At 40.0% G+C, this 9,582-nt stretch overlaps 1 pseudogene; it reads left to right on the plus strand.

Annotated features, from left to right (window-relative positions):
- Positions 1–1,424: 1,424 nt before the first annotated feature.
- Positions 1,425–9,068, plus strand: LOC109200951 (glucosamine-6-phosphate isomerase 1-like; annotated as a pseudogene).
- Positions 9,069–9,582: the final 514 nt, after the last annotated feature.

Genomic DNA, 9,582 nt, shown 5'->3' on the forward strand with positions numbered 1-9,582 from the left:
GTTTTATAAATTCTTTCTCACAGCGATAATAGCTGAACAAGCAGGAAGAGGAGAGCTGGATACTTTTATCTGCGCTCTCTAACAAGAAGAAGGGCTGCGTCCTTCTGAATCTCACAACACACACACATACACCTCAACCACTCTTATCTTCACTCCCTACGCACTAACATTCCTCTGCCTATGAATAGACGTATTCACTGTTGTCACCAGTGACTATAAATGCACGAATAAAGAAGTACACTGTGTGACTCTCTTCTGAGACGTTCACCCATGTACATGTGATTGATTATATTGTCTCACTGTGTCTCTGTTTTACTTTGGCAGCCTTCTATTTGGGAGATTTCCCCCGACATTTCTTGGTCCTTCGAGCCAGATGAGACAGCCTATTTAAAGCAGCTCTCACAGAAGGCGCCTCACCAGGTCCCGTCGGTGCGAGAAGCCCACGTTGAAGTCTGCCGGCAGCTCACGCACTAGGTGTGTGATAAAACCCAAGAGCGTGAATTCGGGTCTTGGTCAACGTTTTACAAGCGGTCCGCACCATCGGGGGCTGATCAGGTGCATCTGAAGAAACCAGCGCCAAGGTAAGACAGACTACTTTGAGATAATAAAGGTTTGCGCAAAAACGAAACTTAAAAGAAAATAGACTCGTCCAAGAGAGACTGGAAGCATTAAGCTCGTCTTGAGGACTGGTAGTCAGCTCGCCCGCAGAGGGTTGGAAGCACTAAAATAAAGATTGAGCTCGTCATAAGTGATTGGTAGCTCCCCGAAAGGGTAAAATAGGCCTAGCTCGCCCACAGTGGCTGGAAGCAGTACGCTCGCCTTAAGAGGCTGGTAGCGTGAACGCGCGTTGAAACTGTCTGTCTTTTATTGTCTATTTTTGTAGTGGAATAAGTTGATTTTTACAGCACAATAAGGAGGCTGAACTATTCCACTGATTTGTTTACTGTTGGTCGCTGAAGTACTGGTGAACTGAGAGGAAGGTCGTGTTTTATCACATAAAGTCGACACTGCTTTGAGAATAGCTCAAAAGTAGAAGGGCGTGTCAGCCACCTCTCTCTGTTCTCGTGCCAGTGAAAGCGCCGCAGGTGTGTGTGTGTATTACTAAGCGCTAAAAGAAGCATAAACTAATAATGGGTAATAAAACAACAAAACTCACTGCTGACGAGCAGTGGTTAGAAAGAAATGTCCAGGCGCCGGACAAATTAGTGCATGTAGATGGAGAAATCCTAAGAAAACAAAATGCCCGACATGGGAGGGAAAGTGTAGCCCCTCCGCTTTAACAAACTAAAAGAAACCTTACAGGCAGAAATAAATACTGAAAAAGATCCAAAAAAGAAAATAAAACGGCTCTCAAGAGCTACAATATTTTTAAGGCAATAAAAGAAGGAGAAATGTAGATTTTAAGGAAGAAAGAAGGGACAGGAATGATAGAGATAACCGTTGTTATAACTGCCGAAAAGAAGGGCATTTTGCAAGAGATTGCAGGAATAGAAGTGAAGACCAGAGTAAGTGACTAGAACGGGAAGGGGAGGGAGAAACTGAAATCTTCAATATAGAACAGTTACTCCTAGGATCTGAGCATAAGCCCACAGTAACCATCCATGTCAACGGTCAACCAGTGACCATGCTTTGTGATACTGGAGCATGCAAAACAGTATTAAACCAAAAGCCCAAAAGCTTAAAGTACTCAAGTGATACCTTGATAGTTAAATCTGCATCAGGGCACACCAGTGTGAAATCATTAACAGAAGGTTTAACAATGAAACATAGTTAGGATGAAGACCATGCCCAGAATGAATAGAATGAAAGAAAATACATAACTCACACAAACACATATTAAATGAAATAGAGAGATGTATAAGGTATATTAAGGTTTTGTCATTGTTCAGCCAAGGAAAGTGTGTGAAAAGGAAAATGTCTCCAGCTTGGGAGGGGGTGAAACTGCAGATCACCCCCATCCCTCGATGGATGCAAAATAAAATATAAATAAAATATTGTAATATACTATTGCTGTTATATAAAAAGATAATAACATTAATAATAACATAATATTAATATGAAGAGGCACCTCAGTCAGTTATGATGTGAGGTGGAAGATTGTTAAAAGTAGTCTGATTCAAGCTTAAGGTTTGCTCAAACTCAGTACAATGATATAGGAGATGAAGAAAATAAGGAAATAACTACACTAATCAGGTGCATAGAGACACTTGACCTGCTTGTAAACCTGTCATCTTAGATGAGACTTTGTTAAGATGAAGAGCAAACCTATACTAACAACTAATGAGCCAAACCCTGTATACAACAGCTAAAGCTACAAGATTGAGAAGCTGAATTAAATATGTGGACACTACCAAGCTAATGAGGAGCGGTGACGTGCATGGAGATGCTGGTTTTGCTCACTACAATTGTATAAATAGAGTTTGAATTCATTACTGTGGATGTACAGTGAGTGACCTCTATATATCTTGAAAAGCATGTCTGAAATACTCGTATGAAAGCATATTTTGAGTGATTTTAACTGTGTGAATGCTGTGAGTAGTAGGTTTTGAGTGATTGGGTGTGATTTGTACAAAAATAATAAAACATAAATAATAATAACACTACAAAGGTTCATAGTAGAGTGTGTGAACAAGTGGAAGTTTGAGAGAAAAGGCAGTGTGTGTGATGATTCCTGATGTCTGAAAGAGCTCAATTTAAAAGTGTGTGTGAAATAAAGGTGTATCGTTTTTAGATCAAGGGATTTAGATTGTTTTTAGTAGAATTAAAGAGGGTTTTTAGACTATAAATACAATGAAAGACAGAGTCTGCAGAAACAGGAAATGTGTGCCTGTCGGTGACAGGAAACCGTGTGTGTGTGAGGAGATAGGTTGAATTTAGAACTCAGTGATAAGATGCATGAATTAAACCGTATTGTAATAAATACTTGCAATGAAGAAAGCAGCTTACACTCAATTAATATGAACGCAAAACCTTGATGCCATAGGCAATTTGTTTTTGTTTTTGTTTGTTTGTTTTGTTGGGTTGAAAAATGAATAAATTTGTGATCATACTTGTGGATCACAGTGACACATAATGATTAGGCATATGATTTACTAATGCAGATGTAATAACTTTATTCTAAAATTCAAGGAGAACAAACAAGAACAACACCTTCAGTTGTGTATTGTTGTTGTTCTCTGTGTAGTGTGCTGAGTTTTGTTTTTTGTTCCTTTTTTTGAAATGTTGCTTGAGTGATGAGCACTGTAACTTCTGAAGTAGCTCTCACCATGTGTCCTTGATGATGATAAGTCCAGAGCCAGCTGAGAGCTGGGTTGTCTGTTTTGTTTTATGTGACAAGGATGAAAATTAAAACTTAGTTTCTTGTTTTGAAAAAAAAAAAGAAGAAAAAAAAAAAAAGAGAGAGGTTTGTGTTTCTCAGCCAAGAACAACTACAATTTCATTTTCTGTTTTGAGACAGGATAATAATAATAATAATAATAATAATAATAATGATAATAAAACAAGAGTGATGTTTTGTTTAAGTGGTGAAGACAGCTAATACTGCAAAATACCATTTAGTGCATGATCTGCGAGCAATATATGAAATCATCTTATTTATCTTTAATAAACTCCAATTATGGAGACCGGAAGTCACATGCTTAGGGCACACCCTCAGGTGAAGGCAGAAAGCTACTAAACAAAGAAAAGAAGCCATACAAAATGCGCCACAGCCACAAAACTAAGTATTCACATTCTTTCTGACTCTTTGTGAGCCTGAGTTATGACCTTGGCTCCCTGTTTTTCTGCTTCCACCAAGGTGGGGGTGACGCTCCCGTGGCATGTGCTCTGTTCTCTTTACTATCACAAAGAAGAAAAAAAGAGAGAGAGGCCCCTACTCTCTGAATACAATATTCTCTTCATAACTCGGCAGTATGAAATGTCATGAAACAGTGTAACTCACTCACAGTAAATCAGCAGTATAGGATAATACAAACCTATCTAATAATCTAATGATCTTCAAATTCTTTTAACTAAGAAGTGTGATGCAAACTAAAACTACATACTGATTACACAAGAAGTATGATGTGGCCTACAGCAGTATCATGATTCACTCATTTTGATTACAGGTATAATGTAATATATGACAGCATAATAATCTCACAACTGCTACAAGCACATTTGCCTTTCTTAACACACGCGAGTGAAAGGCAACTGTTAAGAAAATGCCCTTTTGGGTGAGACAGGCCCAGAGGCCCTGCATGCAAGCGTACTAACACACATACATGCAATGAAGAGCAGCTTACACTAGAGCACACACTATATGTGCGCCTCTATATCTCACATTGGTGCTAAAACAGGAAAAACTTAATAGTTTTGTTATCAACTGCTGAATTTACCCACTACTGACATTTAACTCTCCAGCTTGCAGGACAATAGGTGAAACGTTTGTGAAAACAGAGAAGGAAAAATAAAGACACAGCTGAGAGTCTGGTATGACCAAGCAGTAATCAGACAATAAATTTAGTTGGTAATACAATAAATTGTGAGATGCTTTCTGCTTGATTGATGCAACACAAGTAATTTACTGTATGGAGGAAATTCTCTTTTGTGATAATCTTTTGAACGTGCATTTCTGTTGACCTGTCAACTTAGCGCATTATAAGCTGATATGCAAATTAGTTGATTGATATTAGATTTGAAAAAATAACTGTATTATAAAATAAGTGAATAAGATGTAACAACGGTTGAAATTAGTTTTTGTTTCTAGTGTGTGGAGAAGGTTTTATCATGGCACACATCTGTTTACATGGGAGGAAACTCCTCATGTGATGCGACATTTAGCAGTTTGCAAGTGTGCAGCACATCAGAAGAATGACTATGAAATTACAAAGGGAAACAATTTTACTGACAAAGGATGAACAAAAAGCAGCTCCCACAGCTGAGCAAAAGAAATGGCTGAAATGCGGAGCGCAACTAAGAGATGACTTGATGATTTGTGAAGGAAAACCAATACTTCCAAAATCTCTACACAAAACAGCAGCCTTAGTGACACATGGAGTTACTCTCCATGCGTCAACAGGAGGGATAGGAGATATAATCTCCAAAACAGTTTTACACTCTAAATTTCGAAACTTCAGCAAAATGCTTATGTAACCATTTTATTCCAACATATGGCATCCCCACTCTGATAAGATCAGATAATGGGACACACTTTGTCAATGAGGTAATCAGCAAAGTCTCTGAAGCACTAGGATTCAGCATCAAAATCACTGTGCTTATCACCCGCAAAGTGCAGGATTAGCGGAAAGAACTAACGGCACAATAAAACAGAGACTTTGAAATGTATGGAAGAAACAGGAAGGCCGTGGCCAGAGTGCATAGGCCTAGTAAAAATGTGGATGAGATTAACACAAGGTTCACAAAAACTTACGCCTTTTGAAATCATTTATGGCAGACCATTTCCACTGCCAATCACAAGTGAACCTTTAGATAAATCAATCAGAGAGACCACACTAGCAGAATGGATGTCGAAGCTACTAGAAAACAAAGATATTGTTTTGAACAATAAACTGCCTTCTGAATCTTCTCCAGTATCTTGCAGGTTGAAGCCAGGTGATTGGGTCCTGATTCGAGTTCTCCAGAGAAAGAATTGGAGCTCGCCCCGCTGGGAAGGCCATACCAAGTGCTTATCACCACACCAACCGCCTGTAAGATAGCAGAGAGACCATCTTGGATTCACCAAAGTCACTGCAAGAAAGTGGTGACAGCCCAGACTCATAGACTCCAGCACCCCTACCTTCTGGTGATCTACCTGGTGAAGAGAGGGCTGATTGGGTATATCCCGCCCTCTACTTCTCGCCAGTAGTCTACTCACCGAGGATCTAGGTGTGTTTGGCTGTCATGAAGACACTCGCCGTCCTAGCAGTTGTCCTCCTGCTCCTAGCAGGACTCCTCGCACTTTTCGAGGACAATAAAGAATAAAACACAAGCCAAACGTGCCGCCAGCTTTTCGGGTGTTGGCTATCAGCATAATAAAATCATCATCAACGAGACAAGCTCATCTACCATCTACTCGCTTAACTTCCTTAGTATCTTTCAGGGACCACCCCAACACGAGATAATCACCATTGAAGACGCTGGACTTGACAATGGAACGTGTGATCAACTTTTCTGGATCAACTTCAACGTGACGAACCGGAACACATCCATTCACTTCCCAGTGTTCTTGGACCAAACCCCAGGAAGAACCACTCCATGTGCTACCGACAAGACAACGGTAACAGACCGCTGGGAAACACACTAATTGTAATCGGACCGCTGGAAACGGAGAAGGTGCCCCTGTGAACACAGCCACCCCTCTAATGGCACCTACTGGGTGCAAGGAATGGCCTGGCTGTGTGGACGACGTGCCTATTTCATACTGCCCCAGGATGGACTGGCATCTGCGCCCCAATCTTCATCTCTGACCACACCTTCAGAATAACTACGGGAAACGCCACGAGGACTCGACGACGAAGAGATGTCTCTGCAGTGCAGCCACAGGACCCCAGGGCACGCTTCAGGCCGTGGTTTACCCAAAACACCAGAACAGGAAAGTGATAAACACGCCAACATACACAAACATACACATCTACACACACTGACTCAAAATGAAGAGAAACACACACCTGAACAGACGTGCACTTGTTGATTGAGTGAGAAATGACACATACACACATCAGACAATGTACACTCATCAAACATGACTGATGCCCTGAACGCCTTGAGACAGATCCAGCAGGCCAAAATCAGGATTATGTAATAATACAAGTGACTGCTAAAAGACTACTACTCCCTTTTCACTGTGCAATACTTTTTGTTAAAACCAACGGTGCAGTAGACTTCAATACTTGAAATACTTGAAATACTTGTAATTCCTTTGTATTCTTATTCTTATTTATTCTATTTATCCCTTTTGTATTTTCACTTTTATTTTGTGTTTTTGTAACATGTATCCTGCCATGTCTAAAACTCATGATTAACTGTATAATTGTTTCCACTGTTGCTGCATACATAGCCGTGACAAATGATGATGATGATGACCCCGACCTGTTGGAGCATGAAGACTTTGTGTGATTAATGATGGTGTAGAAACTGTACAACAAGATGTTACATACTGATATCTCACTTGAAGTTATACTGACAACAGGAGGGAATGTCAATGGAAATTTACTTAGTAGTCAGTATAAGCTTTTAATGATATAAGTTTGCATATGATAGAATACTGTATGTTGACCTTTTGATGACTTAGACTGTTGTCCACTACAAGACTGTGTTATAAATTCTTTCTCACAGCGATAATAGCTGAACAAGCAGGAAGAGGAGAGCTGGATACTTTTATCTGCGCTCTCTAACAAGAAGAGGGCTGCGTCCTTCTGAATCTCACAACACACACACATACACCTCAACCACTCTTATCTTCACTCCCTACGCACTAACATTCCTCTGCCTATGAATAGACATATTCACTGTTGTCACCAGTGACTATGAATGCACGAATAAAGAAGTACACTGTGTGACTCTCTTCTGAGACGTTCACCCATGTACATGTGATTGATTATATTGTCTCACTGTGTCTCTGTTTTACTTTGGCAGCCTTCTATTTGGGAGATTTCCCCGACACTCGGAAACCTCGGAGCTCCAACTGCTCTGTTTGTGACTGATTTTTATTGATGAGTCTAAAGTCTGATAAGGAGTGTTTTGAGCCGATCTTCTTAGACTCTGAAGTTGTTGACAAGCAACGTGTTCATTTCTCACTATTTTGGCTTCTGCAGGACCATGAAGTCATCATCCTGAATGACTACGACCAGGCAAGCGAATGGGCAGCAAAGTACATTAGAACAAGATTTTGCAGTTCAGCCCTGGCCCCAACAAATACTTCACTCTGGGACTCCCTACAGGTAAGAGCAACGTGCAACCCTGTGATGTAGCATTTAGCACATGTATTTAGATTTGCATGATTTTAATGTGCAGCCTACGTTTCCTCCTCTCACTCCTTTGTTGCTTTCTCTGCCGTCTTCAGGAGGCACCCCTTTAGGTTGTTATAAGAAGCTGATTGAATACTACAAAATGGAGCTCTATCATTCCAGTACGTGAAGACTTTCACATGGATGAATATGTAGGTAGTCTGATTGTTCTCTATTGTGCCATTAAGCATACAGAGTGAGGACTCTTCCAAGCTCTGGTCTTGCATAAGAACCTGTCATAAACTCCTTTTATAGGACTTCCCAGAGATCATCCTGAGAGCTACCACTCCTTCATGTGGAATAACTTCTTCAAGCACATAGATATAAAGCAGAGAACACGCACATCCTCGATGGCACGCTGCCGACCTGCAGCAGAGTGTGATGCCTTTGAGAAGAAGATAACAGCTGCTGGGGGGATTCAGCTGTTTGTTGGAGGTCAGGAGGGCACACAGATAAGAGTGAAATACTGCAGCCAGTCAGCCACACATTTATTTTCTTCTGCCCTGTAATAAATGATTGCAAAGCAATTAAACCCCCTCTTCTTGTTCTGTGTCAGGTATTGGACCTGATGGCCACATTGCATTTAATGAGCCTGGTTCAAGTCTGGTATCCAGGACCAGGGTGAAGACGCTGGCGAAGGACACCATTATGGCCAATGCCCGATTCTTTGATGGCGACCTCTCAAAAGTCCCCACCATGCGCTGACGTTGGGAGTGGGCACTGTAGAAGATTGGAAAATTGTTGCCTGTTCTTCATATTCTATAAATAATATGTTTTTAGTTGCTGTCTGTGAGGCCCACATTTAATGAGCTGGATTTACAAAAACATAGTAGTATTTCAGCTGAGCCATGATAATGCAGAATAACACTGGCGGGGAATTTTTCACTTGAATGAATACTTTAATTTTGAAATTTAAATTGGATTTTTTTTTAATACATTTTAAAATTTGTGCAGTTTATTTGTAGTATAATTTAGTATTGTAGGTACTTTCATAAACACGTAAACAATTCCTCATCACTCTTCATTGTCGTTTAGTGGTTAAAGGATTGTCATGATAGTGAGATGTTGCTAATGAAGCTGTAAAACTTGGGAAGGCCACATAAGAGTACAAATCTGTGATTTAGTTATAAATAGCATATTTTATTGTACCTGGTGTACCAGGTAACTGAAAGTGATATGCTGCAGGGTGAACTACAGTATAATTATTACCTAGAATTATCTCACTGGATCTCCTGAGTATGTGTAACTGTAAATACAGACAAGGAAAAGCCACCAGGACGTGTCCGAGGGATTGGCTGTGGTTAGCTCAGCGAGAGAGTTATTTGTAAAGAAAACAATTTTCACTAGCAGTCAAAACTAATGTGTACACTATGTCTGCATTTTTATTTTGTTAAATAGAAGCAAAATTAAAAGTGCTGGCATGTGTCTGGCCATAAAGAGAGTACCAATTTGTTTTTTTTGGTAGTCAATGACAGGCTTCAGTTAGTTAAGAGTGAGAAAAAATGTGTTGACATTTGCAGTTTTTCTTGCTATACAATATTTGAAATTTAAAAAAAAAAACATTTTCAGAAATATTTGTGGATGTTTTCTTGTTTGT

Source organism: Oreochromis niloticus, unplaced genomic scaffold, assembly GCF_001858045.2.
Source record: "Oreochromis niloticus isolate F11D_XX unplaced genomic scaffold, O_niloticus_UMD_NMBU tig00008310_pilon, whole genome shotgun sequence".
Classification (NCBI taxonomy): Eukaryota; Metazoa; Chordata; class Actinopteri; order Cichliformes; family Cichlidae; genus Oreochromis; species Oreochromis niloticus.